This window comes from Amblyomma maculatum, chromosome 11 (assembly GCF_055883805.1).
Source record: "Amblyomma maculatum isolate TAMU_Amacu chromosome 11, ASM5588380v1, whole genome shotgun sequence".
NCBI lineage: Eukaryota > Metazoa > Arthropoda > Arachnida > Ixodida > Ixodidae > Amblyomma > Amblyomma maculatum.
In genome coordinates, this window is record NC_139354.1 from 66,049,038 (window position 1) to 66,066,291 (window position 17,254).

Here is a 17,254-nt window from a genome sequence, read left to right on the forward strand (position 1 = left end):
CATTTAAGAGGCAAACGGTTATGTGCAGTAAATACAGTATATCTCATTCATGACATGCATGTGTTAGCTCGTGCGAAGCGCTAGTCAGGTACTCCGTGTGGCAGTTTCCTGTGTGGCAGAGGACGTTTGCCTGTTTCCAGAATCAGATAGTCTGAATGCCAAGGAAACCGCGCATGGGAAAAACTTTGTGCGGCGTCAGTGCGGAGGCCTCCGGAACTTTGACCTGATACGTTTCTGCCAATGTTTATCCCGATGTGAATTGGTTAACGAAAGCGGTATAATTGGGGCTGGTAAACCATCGAGCTAATATCCTCCTTGACATGCACTACCTCGCTTCCCTCGACCCCTTCATGTCGAATGATCACTATAAGCTATATGAGATGAGAATCGTTTTAGTATTGGGAGATTTGAGAAGAGCCAATATGGTCGCCGGCACTTAGTCTTTTGTGAGATAGCGACAATCCGCCTGGAAGCCTGCAAATGTGGTGCGTGAGATCCCTGCCGTCTAGGTATATATGATATGGGCGCCACTGGCATGGTGTCAAAGATGTGTAATAGTAGCCACGGTTGACCATGGGTAGCTTTATTGCGTCCTAACTGGAAAACCTTGCAGAGCAACGTTCTCGCAAGGAGGCTTTTTCTGGAGTTGTAAACAAAATTTTTTGACCTCCTAAACTGTGTTAAATATTCGAAGAATGTGGACCTCCACTCGGGATGTTTAAGAGCCGAGATCTTTGTCTTCGTAGCGAGGCGGAATTCTTGAGCAGGTTTGAAGAATTCCTTAATAAGGGCATCTATATAACGAACACTGTAGCGCTCGGAAACACGGACAACACGAAGAAGACAACACATGCGCTAACTTTCAAATTAATATTTATTACATGCCGGACATCTTTTTATACAAGGTGTGTGCATCAGAAGGCATCTCGATATCATATCACACTGCAATCAGTAGTGCTACATATTCTAGGTTTCGTTCCCACCATAAAAAAAGAACAATTATTTTCTTGATAGTGATGCAGAAGGCATGCTCTAACAATTGCTTTTCAGGCTTTTTATCTGTCTTGCCTCCTTAATATCTCTTGTTAGCTGTTCCGTGTTTCTGTTAATGACTTGACATTCTCTGAAGTCTGGAGTACATACTCCTGGGCCGGCTTGCACGATAAAGTCCGAGCTAAGTCCAGACTTAAATGGTGTCTTTAGAAAGACCAAGCTTATTTAAGACGGCTCGTGTTCCGAACGTCGAACGCTTCGGGTTCATGTTCACCAGAGTGGCTTCCCAGAATGGCCTCAAACCACTTGGGGCATTTTTCCTCGTAACACAATCTTAAGCCGCAAAAAGCAATAGCACGGATTTTACACAACGCAAAATTCACGGAATGTGTACATCTTACAGCAGGGACAGTGCCAGCGCATCCCTGTATTTCCCTAATTTCTCTACTTAGACACCTGGCGTCCTTGTGTCTTAACCAAGACAGCACTAGAGTCGTAATCATACAAGCGACTTATTCAAGTCAGCACTAAAGCCCAGTCTTGACTCCAGTCTTAAGCGTCCATGCTAGTGGCCTATTCTATAGACTCCAGTTAAGTCTGGACTTAGCTAAGACAGTCTTAAGATTGTTTTGTGCAAGCGGGCCCTGGAATCTATATCTTTTAAGTCTCTATGCTTGAGGTTATTGATTCATTTAATTGAAACACACCTTCATTTAAAGCTCTCATTTAGGCCGCAGCCAGCCACAGCCTCGGTGCCCGAGGCGAGTGCTGGTTCATTTGGGCTCGACGGCCATAAAATTTGGCACTTCGGCCTGCATAGAAAAAGCGTTCGATTATGCCTATGGCTTAGCATCAGTAACAGTGATATCAACCAAAAATTGCTAACTTCATTGTGTGCCTTTCCCGACTTAAGGAATATAATTATAAGCGATGCAAGGCAGGGGCTGGGCATTCTAACCATCGTTCAAACGTTGCTTGTTGTCTGGAAGAGGAGATCTAATATAGCTTTCCATAAGGTTGCTACGTCCCAAACTGTACTGCCGTCTGGTTCCATGATGAGCCTGAGGTGTTTGCACTTGATAAAATGAGTGCATCTCAGACATATCGGAAAGTGGATCGTCGCCTTGATGCCTTTGTGCAGAGTAACCTGGTATATTTTGAGATTTGGAGCCTTTAGTGTAAATGGAACTAAGGTATATTACTAGGTTGAGGAAAACCACATCGTCAGCCCGAATTGTCCAGCTGTTCTGCACATGCGGAAAGCAGTTGTTTTCTCCCGATGTACGGTATTTCTGTCTCCCTGGTCGGATACGGAACAGCTGCCACATGTTTTGCGCACTCGCATTACCGATAAACTTTGAGCAGACGTCATGCAGCAATCCGAGGACAATGTGTTGCCATAATCGTTTCATTCATTCGTATTAAAGCTCGGAAAGTGCCTTAGGAATGGTCCTCTTCCTTTTGTTATGTACTTTAGCAAGACATCTAGGTATTGCTGTGAAAAATTAGCAAAGTGAAAGTCTGGACAAGGCATGCCCCCCTTTACCAGGCAAAACGCCGTTGCTAAACATTACGCCTGGCCCTTGTGCTCTAGAATCTAAGTCAAGCTGTGATCTGGTTTTGTCTGCATCAGGGTCTCAGAGGTCCGCTCCAACGACTTCCGGAACACGTCCGTTAGATCCCACTGACCGGCCGTATCTTTCAACAGTTTCGTCTTGTTGTCTCCGAGTAATAAATATAAAAATATGGTCACTCCTCCCCATGTCTACGGAAACACCTGCAATGACAACTTGGGGATGGCATGCCTGCATAAGGTCAGTCGTAACGTCACCTTCGAGGGAGTTTTACCTGATACTGGTAACTTGTGCGTTATCGTTCCGCAGACTTGGGCGTCGAATTATTGGCGCGCAAGAATTTGGAGCTGTGATTCTGTCTCCACTGAATCCGCATTCTGTGTGTTGTTCGTTTTTGTCACCGCCAACGTAACAGCACTTTTGAAGGTGACATAAGACCAATCTACTCTAACGCTTCTGTGAATGGAAGGTTAAATATGAGTTGATACATACATTACATTGAAAGTCTAAGTATTCAGGACGGTACAAACAAACCCATGAGGAGGCTGCACGTCATCGATCGTCTCAGATTTAATTCGACATGCACTACATACGTGACCACCAGAATTGTCGCACCACTTTGCATGCTACTCTATACCCCACATCACACACTAACGTGTGGTCTTGTCTATGGTCGTTTGCTAATAAATATCGTATCTGAGAAGAGCAAGAGTTGTAACTCGAGTTTCTTACCTTAGGAGCACAGTAGGACTTATACCTCAAGTAGCTCATGACTACGGATTAGAGGGTTGACGGCAGCCGGCCCTTGTGGTGACGCAGACCTTGGGTAAGGTGGTTTTGGCTTGCACTTTACTTTGCACAGAAATCGCCATTTGACCTTGGCTACGCTCCATACGCTCCATACTCTCAACAAAAACTCCTAGATATTAAACTCTCATTGAACCAAGTTTTATAAGCTTTGGCCATCGGCCGATTCAGTAGTCGCTGCTGCCCCATCGAACTAAGCTCGCTTCCACGCTTGGTAGACTTCTTGGAAAGTGGTTGTAAGTCTCCTCGTTGGTCAGTTGTCTTGATAGCCTGTTTGATACGGTTATGCCCTGCCGTTAGAGACGTGGCTCTAGTTTGTGGCGCACTTACATATGTTAAATGTAGGAGGGAATACAGGCATATCCTATATTCCTCCAATTAACCCTGTCCTGGTCCTCTGCAATCTGCATCCACCTGCCTCCTGCGGACTTCTTGACATCATCTCCCCACTTAACTTTCTGCTTCTTCCAGCTACGCTTTAATTCCCGTAGAATCTAATCTGTCACCCTTTGCGGCCACCGGTTTCCTCTTTTCACACTACGTGCCCTGCCCATGCCTATTTCTTCTTGCTTTCAACTACGTAAATAGGACTAGTTATTTTGCTGAGACAATCTACACGCTTCTTATCTTTTACCGTAAACCTGCCAATCCATAGTTCTCTCCATTGTCCTCAGCCTAAGTAGGACTCTTTTCTTTAGCCTTCACGTTTCAGCTCCACAGGTGAGTACAGGTAAGGTGCAACTGTTTTATACTTTCGCCCTGAGCGACACCGTTAAGCTGGTAGTCATAATATATGAGTGCATACCGAACATGTTCTATCCTCATCGTATTTCTTTGGCAATCTCCCTCCATCATCACCATGGACGGGGCGATGTTTAATCCACAGCGCGAGAGGTCTTTACAGTTGGATGTCGACGAAGACGACTGTGACTACTGCAGCAGCGCAAGAGTGTGTTGTAGTCTTACATGAGGAGGCATCAGCTGCGGCTCTCGTGCTTGGGCACGATGAAAACGATGTTCGCTGCATAGAACTAGACGAAGATAACGCTGTTTGCTGCGCAGCACGAGATGAAAAAAAAAAAAAAGCCTTGCACAAGTACGTGGCGCCATATGTTGAATTCATGAGGTACTACGTGCAGTAGTATAGCGCAATACCGCGAAGCTCTTAAATAATCCCAGTAGCGCTAACACAATAAAATGATGATGAGGTTGTGATCAGCCTTCGTTGCCTGCAGAGCATAGTGGGACTGGTTCGCTCTTCAGAAACATTCATATGCGCATTTGCGCTGGCGAGAAACCTTGCGGGGAAGGCGCTAAATAGATTGGTAGCCGCAACAGAAGGCATCGAGGGTTGACATTTCAGAAGGATGGGCCTTACAAGAGTCCTCAGCATGTCGCGAAGCAGAGAAAATGTTACCTGCTTCTATTACTGATAGCGGTCGTGCTGCTGTCGATGCTCGTTAAAGAATTGCTTATCTCGCATTGCAACACGATGCTATGGCCACCTGAACAGCGGCTTCAACATTTCCCATGTAACTGCTGCCCCTGCGTCGCCGGCATGGCCAATGAGCTTCAGAAGTACATAGATGACGGCAGTTGCAACATTGGAAAGAGTAACTCTATGAGTATTCAATAGGTGAACTTTGTTTTATGGACACCTGGGTTGTGCTCGTAGAGGTTAGCTTTGAATGTTTTGCATCTGAGCGCTCGGATGTCACCGCTACCCTTACGCGTTTTATTACAGTCTGCAGCCACCTTTAAGCTTTGCGCAAGGGCTATGCTTAGCTTGCATACGAGCAGGACATCTTCGGTGTAACGACTCACTGCTAGTGTATTCCCTAAGCGAACAGTGTCTCTATCTCACGCCTTCATTACTTCAATGTTACTTAGGGTAGTTTGGATGGCATGATGTGCACGACCAACTTCGTAGGACCGTTCTTCACCATTGATGTTCTGCGACATGCCAAGCAGAGGTGAAGCTACCCTGAAGTAAGGTGCATTTTTCCTTGGTTTGCATAACCGTCAAATTCTCCAGAAAGAATTCGAGTTAACTGATGCTTGCAAAATCGGGCATCTTATCTGCCACTTCTTATAGGGCTTCCCTTTCGGTGCATGTAAGAATTCGGTTGCGTAAACTCTGATGTCGTTTCCGTATAAAACGTCATCCATTCGTCCGAGTTTGTTCAGAATATTGAACAATGCAGACGGAATAATAGCTCATTTTGGGGCACTTAGGTTGGGTACTTGTGGGGGATCTGCGCACGTGTCCTCCATACATCCTATCTGTCCCCTTCGTTAGAAGAGTCTTAATTTTGCTACATAGCTGAAGAGTTGTTCATCTCAGTACAGGGTCCTCATCGCTTGTAGGAATTCTCATGCTGTGCGCTCTCAGATGCCTTCTTTAAGTCTAAGTCTCTTAGAAGGTGCTCTCAGTGCTTATGTGCTTGGGAATTTCAGCACCTCGTCGTCCCTTCTGCGGACAAAACATCAGTTCAGTTCAGTTCAGTCGCTCAATCGTGTCCGACTCTTCGTGACCCTATGGACCATGTCACGCCACGCTTTCCGGTCTCTCACTATCTTCCTAACATCACATAACTTCATCTGCAGTGCCTCGAGGATCTTCTTGTGCCAAATAACCCTCTACGACATATCAACATTGCTTAAGGGAAGAAGTCTTTGATCTACACTTCCATTTTCAAATGAGAGTTAATGACTCTTATATAGCTTGCTAAAACTACATATTATCGAGATCGGACGAAGGGTCGTGATTGCGAGGAATAGACTGGTTTTGGCATAGTTCTATTCTACAGCGTCGCCGTTTTGGTAGAACTTCCCTTTCTACGCACAACTTCTCAATGATTATGTGAGGGCGGCTTCAAGATGTCCGTTGCTCATCTTTTGAAAATGGTCATGCGAATCGCTCCTGGGTATTTGATTCGTGTGGCTGACCGCGCTGCTGCGTAGCGCTCTGCTATCTTTATCAATGCATCCAACGCCTGATTAAAGTGTCATCGGCGTTATAGGGGGAAGGGGGGGGGGGGGGGGGGTACGTATGGTCCGAAATTTCCCTTCTTGAGAGATTCCAGCAGATCTTTTGCGCAGTCAACATTGTGGGTGACCCTCAAGAATGTCATGTTGGTGGCTTGTTTAGTATTTGCCTGATTCAACATATAGTTCAATATTCTTCATGTTGTATTGAAACGAATGTAGCCTTTATAGATTGACAGAAGTCTTCCGATTTCTTCCGCGATGACTGTGTTACAAAATCTTGTGCCTGCTTTGTCAGTGAAGCAATGCGAATCGACTCCTGGGTGACTGCTTTTTGCTCCTGTGGTAACCCTTTTCGAGTCTCCCACGGGTAGGGGAGATGCGATCAATTGCCGGCGTTTCTTCGGTTTTTTGGTTCGCTTGAGTGTTGTGGGAGTTAACCCCCATTACGTGTTTGGCCCATTCAGTCATTTGTATTATATGCTCCTTCGGGGTGGCATCTTTCTGAATTTGCCCTGTGGTGAGCTGGGCAAGTTGGCGGGTGCAGCTCGCAGTGTGGATTGAGAGGCTAATCATCTGGTTAACACTTCGTAAATCCTCTTCCAGGTTGTTCTAAGGCATCTGTGAGACTTTTTTTTTTCTATAAATGTAAGGTCATGACACGTGTTTCTTGTGATATTGTTTCCTGTGCGGGACGGATAATCTGAAACTTCTGAGCCAGAGTCCTTTTTCAGTGGTGGCTGTGGCTGTCATATAGAATGTTCCTTTTGAGACTGTTGTGGCGATAGCCTCATACCATGCGCGAGGTGTTGAAGCCCTCACTACAGTTATCGGGTTATTCCCCCCTATTGCTACTCCGGGCTGGTGTAGGTGCTATAAGGCCAGCTTTTTCTGTCTCGCAGGGCAATATATGCTTAGGATCAGAAAGCTTTGTTTCCACCCTTCAAGTGATAGAACCTAAATGAAATTATGTGCATCTCTGGCACATTCCGCTTTTACCTGAACGCAGTGATGGTTTGCGCCACTAACGCACAACCGTGAGTTTTCCATGTCCCTCAGTTGATACTTCCCTGGATTTGGTGTGTGTTTCTCTTTGTTTCAAAAGCTTATCTGGCGTTGTTTATCGACTGCGTAAGACGTCGTCATATACGTTTTTAAAACAAACCTAAACACCTTCTAAACCGCCAAGCGCCAGTAAACGCCTTGCTCTTTATTCACAAAACCGAACTTTATCGCCATAAACGACCAGAGAGCTGCATGGACGTGAAGCGTCCACTATTAGCTGTTTATTGTTATTATAATACGTATGATAATTATAAAAGCAACAGAAAATTAAAAAATTCACAACTGGCTTTTACAATGCAGAGTTCAATCCAATCAAGAAGATCACATTTACATTTTGTTTCTAGTACATTTTGAAGCTCTTCCTCTAGCTGGTTGTTTTATTTGCGCTCAGCTGATGTTGGTCACTTTAAAATTGATCCCTGGATTTATTACAGTTATTCCCCTTCAGCCCATTTAGTAACCTTTTAGATGTACGCAGACGTAGGGTAAGTGATGTTTTGTGCTGATATTGAGTAGGTGAACGCTCTCTCGTTATCAGCAGCCTATGAGAAAAACGCTCAAAAGGCACGAGGGCGGCAAAGTGTTGAGCAAAAAACAAGACTTCAGGGCCGATTAATGTTCCTAGTCTGTGTTAGTAGTGTTAAGCAGTTCAATCCGCCACAATACGCACCTTTACCGGAGACACTGAAGGAAATCTACGAAATCATGAGCCACGACTCTATAATCAATATAACATGCCGGGCATAAAATAAGAAATATCGAATTAAAGGAACCTATTTTGTGCGCTGTGGAACTAGGCGAACATGACTTGAAGGTTAAATGAACGCCCGCACCTACCGTTATCTAAAATACAATAATCGTCATCATCGTCCTACTCACACAACACTTACTGCAGGCCCAGTCCTATGGCAGCTGCGTCCGCCTAATCAACTGAAAAATCGAAATCTTTTCTGCAACACAGCATTCTAATATGAAAAGAAATAATTCACATCTGCAAATATACCAATTAACATTTTTGTGCCTATTTATGTTGTTTCTTTACTCCACTATGACTTCATTGTTTGTGTACCGAAGATTAATTATCCGTAAAAATAAATCAACGATGAGTGATGAGGGGAAGTGGAATTCGAGAGCCTCAATCAGGGTGTGAATGAAAGCAAGTATTCCAAAGTTGCCAGTCGTTATCATATGCACATTTGACGAAAAATAATCATCTATCTGATCATTGACTAGCCCTTGTTCACCTATTAGCTTTCATTCGTTCCGGGATCTTTTTGCTGCTATCGCATTTCGGTCCATCAGTCGAAAATGTTTAAATTTTTGATATACTGACGTAAAGTCCTTCAGATTTCAGATCCCTGGTAGTGTAATTGTTCTTCCCTCTGTGCACCCGGTGATAAAATTGTGTTAGTGTGCACGAAGTTGCGATAAAACGAAAGGTCGACACAAGTAAAGCAAAACTACTCGAACTAGCCCGTTTTTTTTTAATTTATTGTCTCAGTATACCGGTTGTCAGTACAGAGAAGCTAATTCTGTTCGAAACTAATCTTTTACGCGCAACCCAAACCAAAACTTTCAACAAGGGTATTGTGGCTGCTATTAGCTGTTTCTCAATAAAGCTGGTATATTGCCGAGTCAACGGAGACTTTTACTTTGTCTTTACATGCGGGTTTTAGTTCAGCGGCGGAAAACGCTCTTTTTGTTTACATGTGCCTTTCTATAGCAATTGCTGCGCCTTTTATTGCTGCCGGAAACCTACACGAGTCTAATGAAGCCATAAAAGGCCACATAATTGTGGAAAGTTCATCGACTGGCCTTAAGTGTTTCTTTTTAACTTTGTGTTTCGATGAGTAGGTTAACCTGAAATAGTCTTCGTTCTGGTAGGTATATCGGACGCAGTCATATTGGCATCATGTACTGTGGTGGTTCTCAGGTGCAGTTGTATTCGTTTTCCTTTACCTGGCGAGCCTACGTGCTTTGACACCAAAGCAAAGATAACGAACGGCGATGTTCTGGTTTTGATAAAGCAAATAAATTCTACCCACAGAGTTGTAATGGTTTTGCGCACCGCAGTCTTAGATCAACTTCTTATTTTAACTCATTTCTATTCCCAAAATCCAGCACACGACGCCTGAAAGCTTTTTCTCAATACCAACCCGTTGAATAGTCGGAGGCAATGAAGAATAACTGATATAGAAGCGTTTATTATTTAATTTTATGATTGAATGTAAGATCGCGCTCTCAACAAACTAAAAAAAAGTTAGATATGGTTTCAAGCCATTAAGTAAAAGGAACATGTCAATGAGAACGCATCGAGGCTTAGCGATTTCTTGATCTGGTCTGCATGCTTCATGCGAGAACTGTAAAAAACCATTCCAACTTCAACCTGATGATTAGTTCTCGTGTTAGTTTACCATATAATAAACACTATGATTAGCTACGTTAATAGAATAACTTCTCTGGGGAACAGGCGGCCGCAGGTAGAGCCATGGAAGATTATATTTTCTTTATTTTTTTGCACAAAGGCAGTTTCGGGGGAAATTTCATAGCTATCTGCATTATTCACAAGGCAGCTCTTCGCTGGACTTTAGTGACACTTTTTCTCCGTTAATGTTTATGTAGGGCTTAAATTATTCGTTCGATTTCAGAAACGCACCATCCATTAGCCCATACGATGCTTTATGAAGTTACCCGAAACGTGTTACATGCCATGCTTTCGTTTCGACCACTTTTGTGTGATTTGTGGTAGCGCACAGTTTGGCTATTCCGATTTGAGGTATGCACGGACTCGGCCTCTCGTGAGTGCTCTGCCTAGGGCTCGGGCTGGACAGGGCCGGGCACGCCGATGCCGAGCATACGCGACTTTTTCTAAAGCGCTAATGATCGCGCTGCGCTAGGCGTCTCGAGTTCACAACATTAAATGTTTTTCTCCCAACGCGAAATCATCTGAGTTCTCCCCCGACGTCGCTCCGTCTCTAGCTCATGCGCCCTCGTAGTCAACAGAGACATTATACTGAACGTTTCCAGATTCACACCAATGGTTTCCCTCTCATACGTCATAGTTGTGGTTTGTTCCTGTCCTAGACGTAGCCTCAGTGGAAGCGGTGCATAAGACCTATAGTAAAGCACCCGTAGCGCTACAGTCATCTCATCATTTTTCAGACCAGACAATGTCATGGCGGCCCGCATTTCTGGTGCCGTCAAAGGCACACGGTGAGGGAGACGAGCATACTGAGTGCATGGTCACAGTGTCCGCCCTTGCCCATAATTGGACTTCACACGTTCTTGGGAAAACCAAGCTGTTAAAAAAGTACTTGCTCTTTTTGCTAAGCGCGTACTAGTAGCTCTACCAGCAAGGTGGAGCACTGAAAGGAATTTCAGCGCTCCCGTGTTCATGATCCAACATCGCTGCAAACACATCAAGCCTTAATTGCTGCAAAGCTTGTGTTAGCATTTAGAAATATTATTCTAGCTGTGTATGCGTCGTGCCTCAATACGCTGTACAAGTATGTCACATTAAACACGAGAACTTAATATTTCGAATTCTTAAATAAACCCATCGTCCCGAAATAGTTATGGGTCATCGCTTGAGCTGCAATCATACTAGAACGGGCGGGCCGTCTGCGCATAAGGCCAGCTCTGGCAAAAGCCATGTGAGAGCTGCGGAGGTAGGGGGCAGGCCCGGACTCAGAATTTTGGCTCATCCACATTTTAGTCGGAAGCAATAGCTTACGCGAATATACCTGTTTAAAGGTGTATAGATTCCAGCATTTGATGGCATTTTTTTTTCTTGTTAATAATGCGGCAGACATTCCTGTGTATTAATCCCCACGTGGCTTACCTCTACCACCGCTGAATTTTTTATAATTGAATTTGCTTTCCTGGGCCGTTTTGGTTTTTGGTTACAGCATGCCTAGAGATGGCTGTGAATCACAATCAAGTGTAGGCCGCGTGGCATGGACAACCAACAATATAATCGCTGACTCGTCGCTTATACTCCTGTTCATATAGCAGAGTGGATTTAGCAGCCAGTGAATTCAAACGGACGAGGAACGTTTACATTGTTGTTCTTTTTTTCGTACCTCACATGCCCTGGACATGACTTTGACATCACAGTTATCGCTCGGCTGTTGAACCCGAAACCAACAGGTGAGAAGTGAAATTCAATTACAAAGTATTAAACGTTCGATCATACGCGAATGTCATGTGGTGTTGAGTGTACAGTAACCTCCTATGCTTAATAACATAGGCGAAAATCTCAAACCCAAAAATGCAGTGTTTATACTCGTTAAGCTACATATATATTTACATGTTACTTTAAGTATGGAGCCGCTTGTTTCTATAGCAGTAATAAATTTCACTTTAAGTGCTAGTTTTAAAACAGCACTATAACTGATTCTATCGTGATGAAAAATTTTAAACTGTTTTCTCTAGCCCGGTTTCTAATTATTTGCACTTCAAAATTTTTTTAATTGACGCTCGCTTATCGGCTCCTATTAACAATTGTCTCCGCACTATTGCGTGAGCTATATGACTTTACTTAATATTTTATTCATAGCAGGAACAGAGGAGTGGGAGCACCATTTTTCGAATCAAGCATTTCTCGCATAGCTACAAGACGTTTCTCTTATAGTGCACTAAGAAGTGTTCGAGCATACATCGATGTTCTATATACAGTACCGGCCATGATATCTGCATGCCCGAAATACACTCGCTTGAGTGCGCTCACGGGCCATAGTGACCATGCTCTAAAATTCTTCCTCCTCGCTTGAACACCTGCCGCCCAACTACATTTACGGCTTAAATTGGCAGAACAAACACGTGCACTTGTAATACCGACATAAAGCGAGATTTTCCTCGGCAGATGCCTTTCGACGGCCTTTCAACTCGGAAAGCAATTAGCACGACGAATAAGCACGGTATTAAGAGACAGCACAAACGACACAAACCAAGTACAATGGCCTAATAACCGGATAATGGAGTATACTAGGACCTGAACAGGACTAAGTCTTGCAATAAAACAGGGCGAGAAAGAGCAGACAGAACAAGGCAATGATTCGCTCATTACTGTACATGCAGTATTGATCTTCACTGCAATAATGTACAGTATGCCGACCGAAGCGGAGCTAAATCGTAGTTCTAGCGGATGCAAAGAGAAAAATTCAGACTAATCTCCGAAGCCTGTTCTATTCACACTACAAGATAAAAATTATTCAGCGTCGCTTTGATGATTCTCTTCAGTACAGCACTGATTTCATATAAGTTGTTCACTTTGCGTTGCGTTGCTCTGCTTGCAGTTAATGAAAGAATCAACTAGCCGAGATTAACATTCTCGATACGTTCGAAGAAACGCTTGCGCAAATGTGACCTCCTCATAGCATTTGGCTTTTTCGTAGGCATCGCTGTCTGGACTGCGCAAAATAATTCATGCGCAACCCCACAGTAAAAAACAAATTGCACCCGAAATAGCACATTTACCCGACCCTTTTATCTTTCGCTAATATGCTTGGTTTTTAAACGGCTCCCTAAGCACGCCAATAACCTAAATATACATATGAGCCCATTGAGATGCAAGGGCTCAAGGATCTAACACCTCCATAACATGTAAACCTGCTTGTGACCTTACTTGCTACCTGACATGTTTTATTTTTTTTTTTACACATTTTCAGTAGTCTATCACGCGTACTTTTATATGATGTAAGGTTGCCGAGTTTCTATTGTTAAAATAGTGGGACTGCATTCATTTGAACAATGTCAACATTTATTAGCACAATATTTGAAGAAAGAGCCTAACATTTATCCGCAATAGCTTTCTCCTTTCTCTATGTATGGGTTCGCTCAGATGCTATATAAATAAGCGAAGGGAGGGCTTCTTACCGCCAACTATAGGTCGCGCATTCGTGATGTATTTCTCCACTTAATCTTTGCAGTAACCAACTAGTAACGCCTTCAGGCAGGTAGGTCAAATGATTTCGCGGCCAATGCACCCAAGCGTGTTCAGTTAACTCTGCTTTCCGTTTTTCTCATTCTTGTCAGAACCTAGAATGTCTGCAACTCTTGTTGTCATACCCTGCTGCACCGAAGTGACAGTCATACATTGCTTCTACTTAATGGGACGCAAGGAAGCTGTATACCGGCTTGTAACTGTGTCCTCTAAGATGCACGTTTTTACGCGAAGTGTATATAGTTTGTTCGGTCGAAAAGTTATTTCCGTCTTCGTAACCCAGAATTGCGAAAAGCATTCTCGGGGAACTGCTCTGCAATTGTTCTTTGCGACAAGTTCACGTGGGTATCATACCATTTCCTTCTGATTCAGCATCCATCCACTAGTTACAAGCGCTGAAATGGCATGCTTTATACAGCACAAAAAACTGATTGATTTATAGGAAGAGAAAGGCGCGGTAATGTCTCACTTGTTTTCTGTGGACACCTCAACCGCGCCGTAAGGGAAGGAAGGAAGGTGGGAGTGAGAGTGGAAAAAGAAAATGAGGAGCCGTAGTAGAGGGCTACGGAGTAATTTCGAACATCTGGGGATCTTTAACGTGCGCTGACATCGCACAGCACACAGACGCCTCTTCGTTTCGCCTCCATCGAAACGCAGCCGCCGAGGCGAGTTCGAGCCCGGGTACTCCAGAACAGTAGTCGGGAGTCTTACCCCACATCGCCCTTTAGTGGTCCAAGGTGCTCTCTAGAAGTTTGAAGCGAAAAGCTTCACTACGAAGGTGAGAGTTAAGCTTCGCGTATGCCGTATGCCGTATGCCATATATTTCCGCGCCTAAATCAGAGCACGTATACCTTCTACCCGGCGATACTAGCAAACATGCCGTTCGTTTAGATTTTTTTTTATTATTGGTAAAGAGCACTAAAAAAAAACGAGTGCAAAGCATGGCTATCGGAACCTGCATTGCAAAGAGCAAATTTCACTAAGGAGACTTGCCTGTTCGATCGCATCAGTAATGATCTAATATTTCGAAAAAGATTTTTTTTTTTTCATTTTCGCGCATTCTAGCAGCCATCATTCAATCCCAGTCCCTTAGCTCTGAACGTCCTGCGTAACATCCCAGAAAAAGGTTATAATTGGCCCATCAAAGGTCATCCCAGTCGGAAAAAATCTATAGTAACTTTTTAGTTGTTACGGCAGAATTTCTGTGCGGTTTTTAACACAAAAGTTGTTGTGACAACAGAAATTTCGGTAATAACATTAAACTTTTCTGCAATCACAACAGAAACACAAGCGAAAATTTGGTGGTCCTGGCCATTACGCCGCCCATGGAAACCGGATTTGTAAGATTTTACGCTCCGAATGGCAACACCAATCCCGACTGCTTTGGCAATATTTTCAAATTCCGCTTTCGTTTCCGTCAACGCCCAATGCAAGGAGTTCGCACGCGAGTTCGCACTCGTAATTGACAGGACCACCAAATTTCTGTGGCAGCGAGATATTCCAAGTCTACGAACGTTCGTGCCAAAGAAACACGTGCCGGCCAGCAATCGTGTTCACTTTTTGGGCTGTGCCAACGAATGCCCTAAGGACGTCCAGCAGCTGCTACAGTGTGGCCCCAAGTTCGCCATCGGACCTTGTCTATATGCTCCGGCAGTGGCGATTACAGCTCCTGCGGCTGACCTTGATCGTTGTGTCAGCGCAGTTGTATATCTTTCTTCTCATTCTTCGTCTACCAGCGCTGTTTTTTTCCATAAAGTCCAGCGACAATTTAACGATGGCAAGCGGGGCGGGGTGCACCAAGTGCTGCTTGCTGCCGTACTCAACATCTGACGCTGTTTGAACTCCCGCTACCGCTGCAGCCTTCCCTCGAAGTAGCTTCGAGTGTATTCGTTAGATGGCGCTAGTGCCCCACGCCGGACTATTGGCACTAGGTGCCCACGGCAAAACCACAAATGAGGCGGTACTGGGATATGGGCTGGGCATCTTGCGAAGTACGGGAAGCTAAGAGTAAAATATTATATGATGAACGCCTGAGGAAATTGGACAGTAACAGATGGGTAGCCAAAGTGTTTAAATACCTGTACTTAAAAAGCGTTGACTCACAATGGAGGAACAAAACTAGGAAACTAACTAGTAAGTATGCTAGCTACAAGGACGGAGAAATAAAGAGCATTAAGCAACCGGTGAAAAACACAGAAAGTAAAATTTGAATAAATTTGATGGAAAAGAAACAGAGTGTGGAATTATACCGAAAGTGGAAAATGCAGATCAGGAAGGAAGATTTCTTTGATAACTCAAGAGACAGTGCCCTACTTTTTTAATCTAGATCAGGGTGCCTTAGAACACGCAGCTACAAAAAGAAATTTAGCAATGGAGATGACGCATGTGCTGTATGTGGTAACTCAAGGGAAAACATTCACCATATTATACTCGAATGTAATAGTATCCATCCGAAAGTTGATGCAGGCGCAGTCACTGTTCCTGAAGCTCTGGGATTAGAGATACCAGTGGCCGGGTGAATAAACCGGCGGTGGAAACTAGCAAAAAACGACTGGAAGATTGGTGGCTTAAAAGCAGAGAAGTGACATAATGTTAGTAATGTAGAAACAAACATTTAATAAATAGAACGATGGTTTAGTTAACCAATCTAAATCAATAATTAAGATATTGGTAGAAAATGAGCATGATAGCTACTGCTACTACCCCGTTTCAAAGGGGACACTCCTACATTCCATCCGTCCATCCATCCATCCATCCGGGTGCCCAGACTCAAGACCCTAACAGGCAGCAGGCTCAATTAATACCCCCAGAAATCATCAAACCAACTGTATCTTTCCATGACATTTTGCTTTTTTATTGCGTAGCTTATGTCGATGTCTGGCCTTGCTTGCAATGTGGAGAGGCTAATGGTTACTGTTTTGAGGCGCAGTTATTCCACGGTCACATAGATTGCCCATAAAGCATATATATCTGCCCTTCTCGACACTTTGGGATAGTTGGCAGCTTATTACCGTGTTTATTAAAAATAAAATGAACAGGCGCTGAACTCCTTGTAAACGAGCTTTGACGCGCGATAAAAGAGAAGAAATTAAATAAGAAAGTTCCCGCCGCCGCTCGTCTCCTTAAGGCATATTTTTATAGCCAACTACAATGATGTTGATGCAGTTTTGTGGCATGCTTCACACCGGAAATTGCTTCCCTACGACTAGATGAGTGATTGTGCTGACAGCAGGGGGACAGCAAGGGGGGGAGGGGGTAGAGCGTCGCCCTCAGCGTCTCCGCTTCACGGCATCAAAAGAGGTCCTGCTATCGAAGCGTTTCTCGCTCCTGCTTTTACGCACCCAGTTTACCAGTAAGAGCTACCGATAAATTATTTATACGATATGAATTAGCGTACCACCAATCATCAGCAAGCGTCCCCCATTCACACGTCGAAATTAGCGGAAAAGATGATTGGGCGGTGCGCTTTCTCGAAACGGGACCGAAGTTACGACATACTTTCACGCAACAGAAAAATGAAAGCAGTGTATCTGGATCGAGGTAATCGGGCATAGAAGTATACGGCGGGCTGCTAGGCAGTCTGTTCTCGCTGCTCAGCCGCTGTCGACGTTTTCACTCGGCGTGCTGTCTAAACATGTTTGCGATAGTCTTTTTTCCTTTCGGCACCATTATCCGCCTATAGACAGCGGCCATTTACTCTTTGGGTCCTAAATCCTAAATCATTACAAATTAGGCAGATCAGTACTACCAAAAGCGTGTAAGCAACTCACCAAAAGCGAGGAGGTTATGTGGCGTAAGCTACAGACTGGAGTATTTCCGGACCCCCAGCTTTACAGCAAGTGGCACCCGGAAATTTTTAGCCCCAGGTGCAAACGTTGCAATG

General features: G+C 44.2%; 1 long non-coding RNA gene across 1 annotated transcript in view; it reads left to right on the plus strand.

The window, feature by feature from the left end:
* The window catches only part of LOC146174011 (uncharacterized), a 46,563-nt gene that overhangs the window by 21,122 nt on the left and 8,187 nt on the right, over nucleotides 1–17,254 (plus strand). The window contains exon 2 of the long non-coding RNA XR_014702054.1: nucleotides 11,544–11,576. This is a non-coding gene — a long non-coding RNA (uncharacterized LOC146174011). The remainder of the gene's footprint in view (nucleotides 1–11,543; nucleotides 11,577–17,254) is intronic.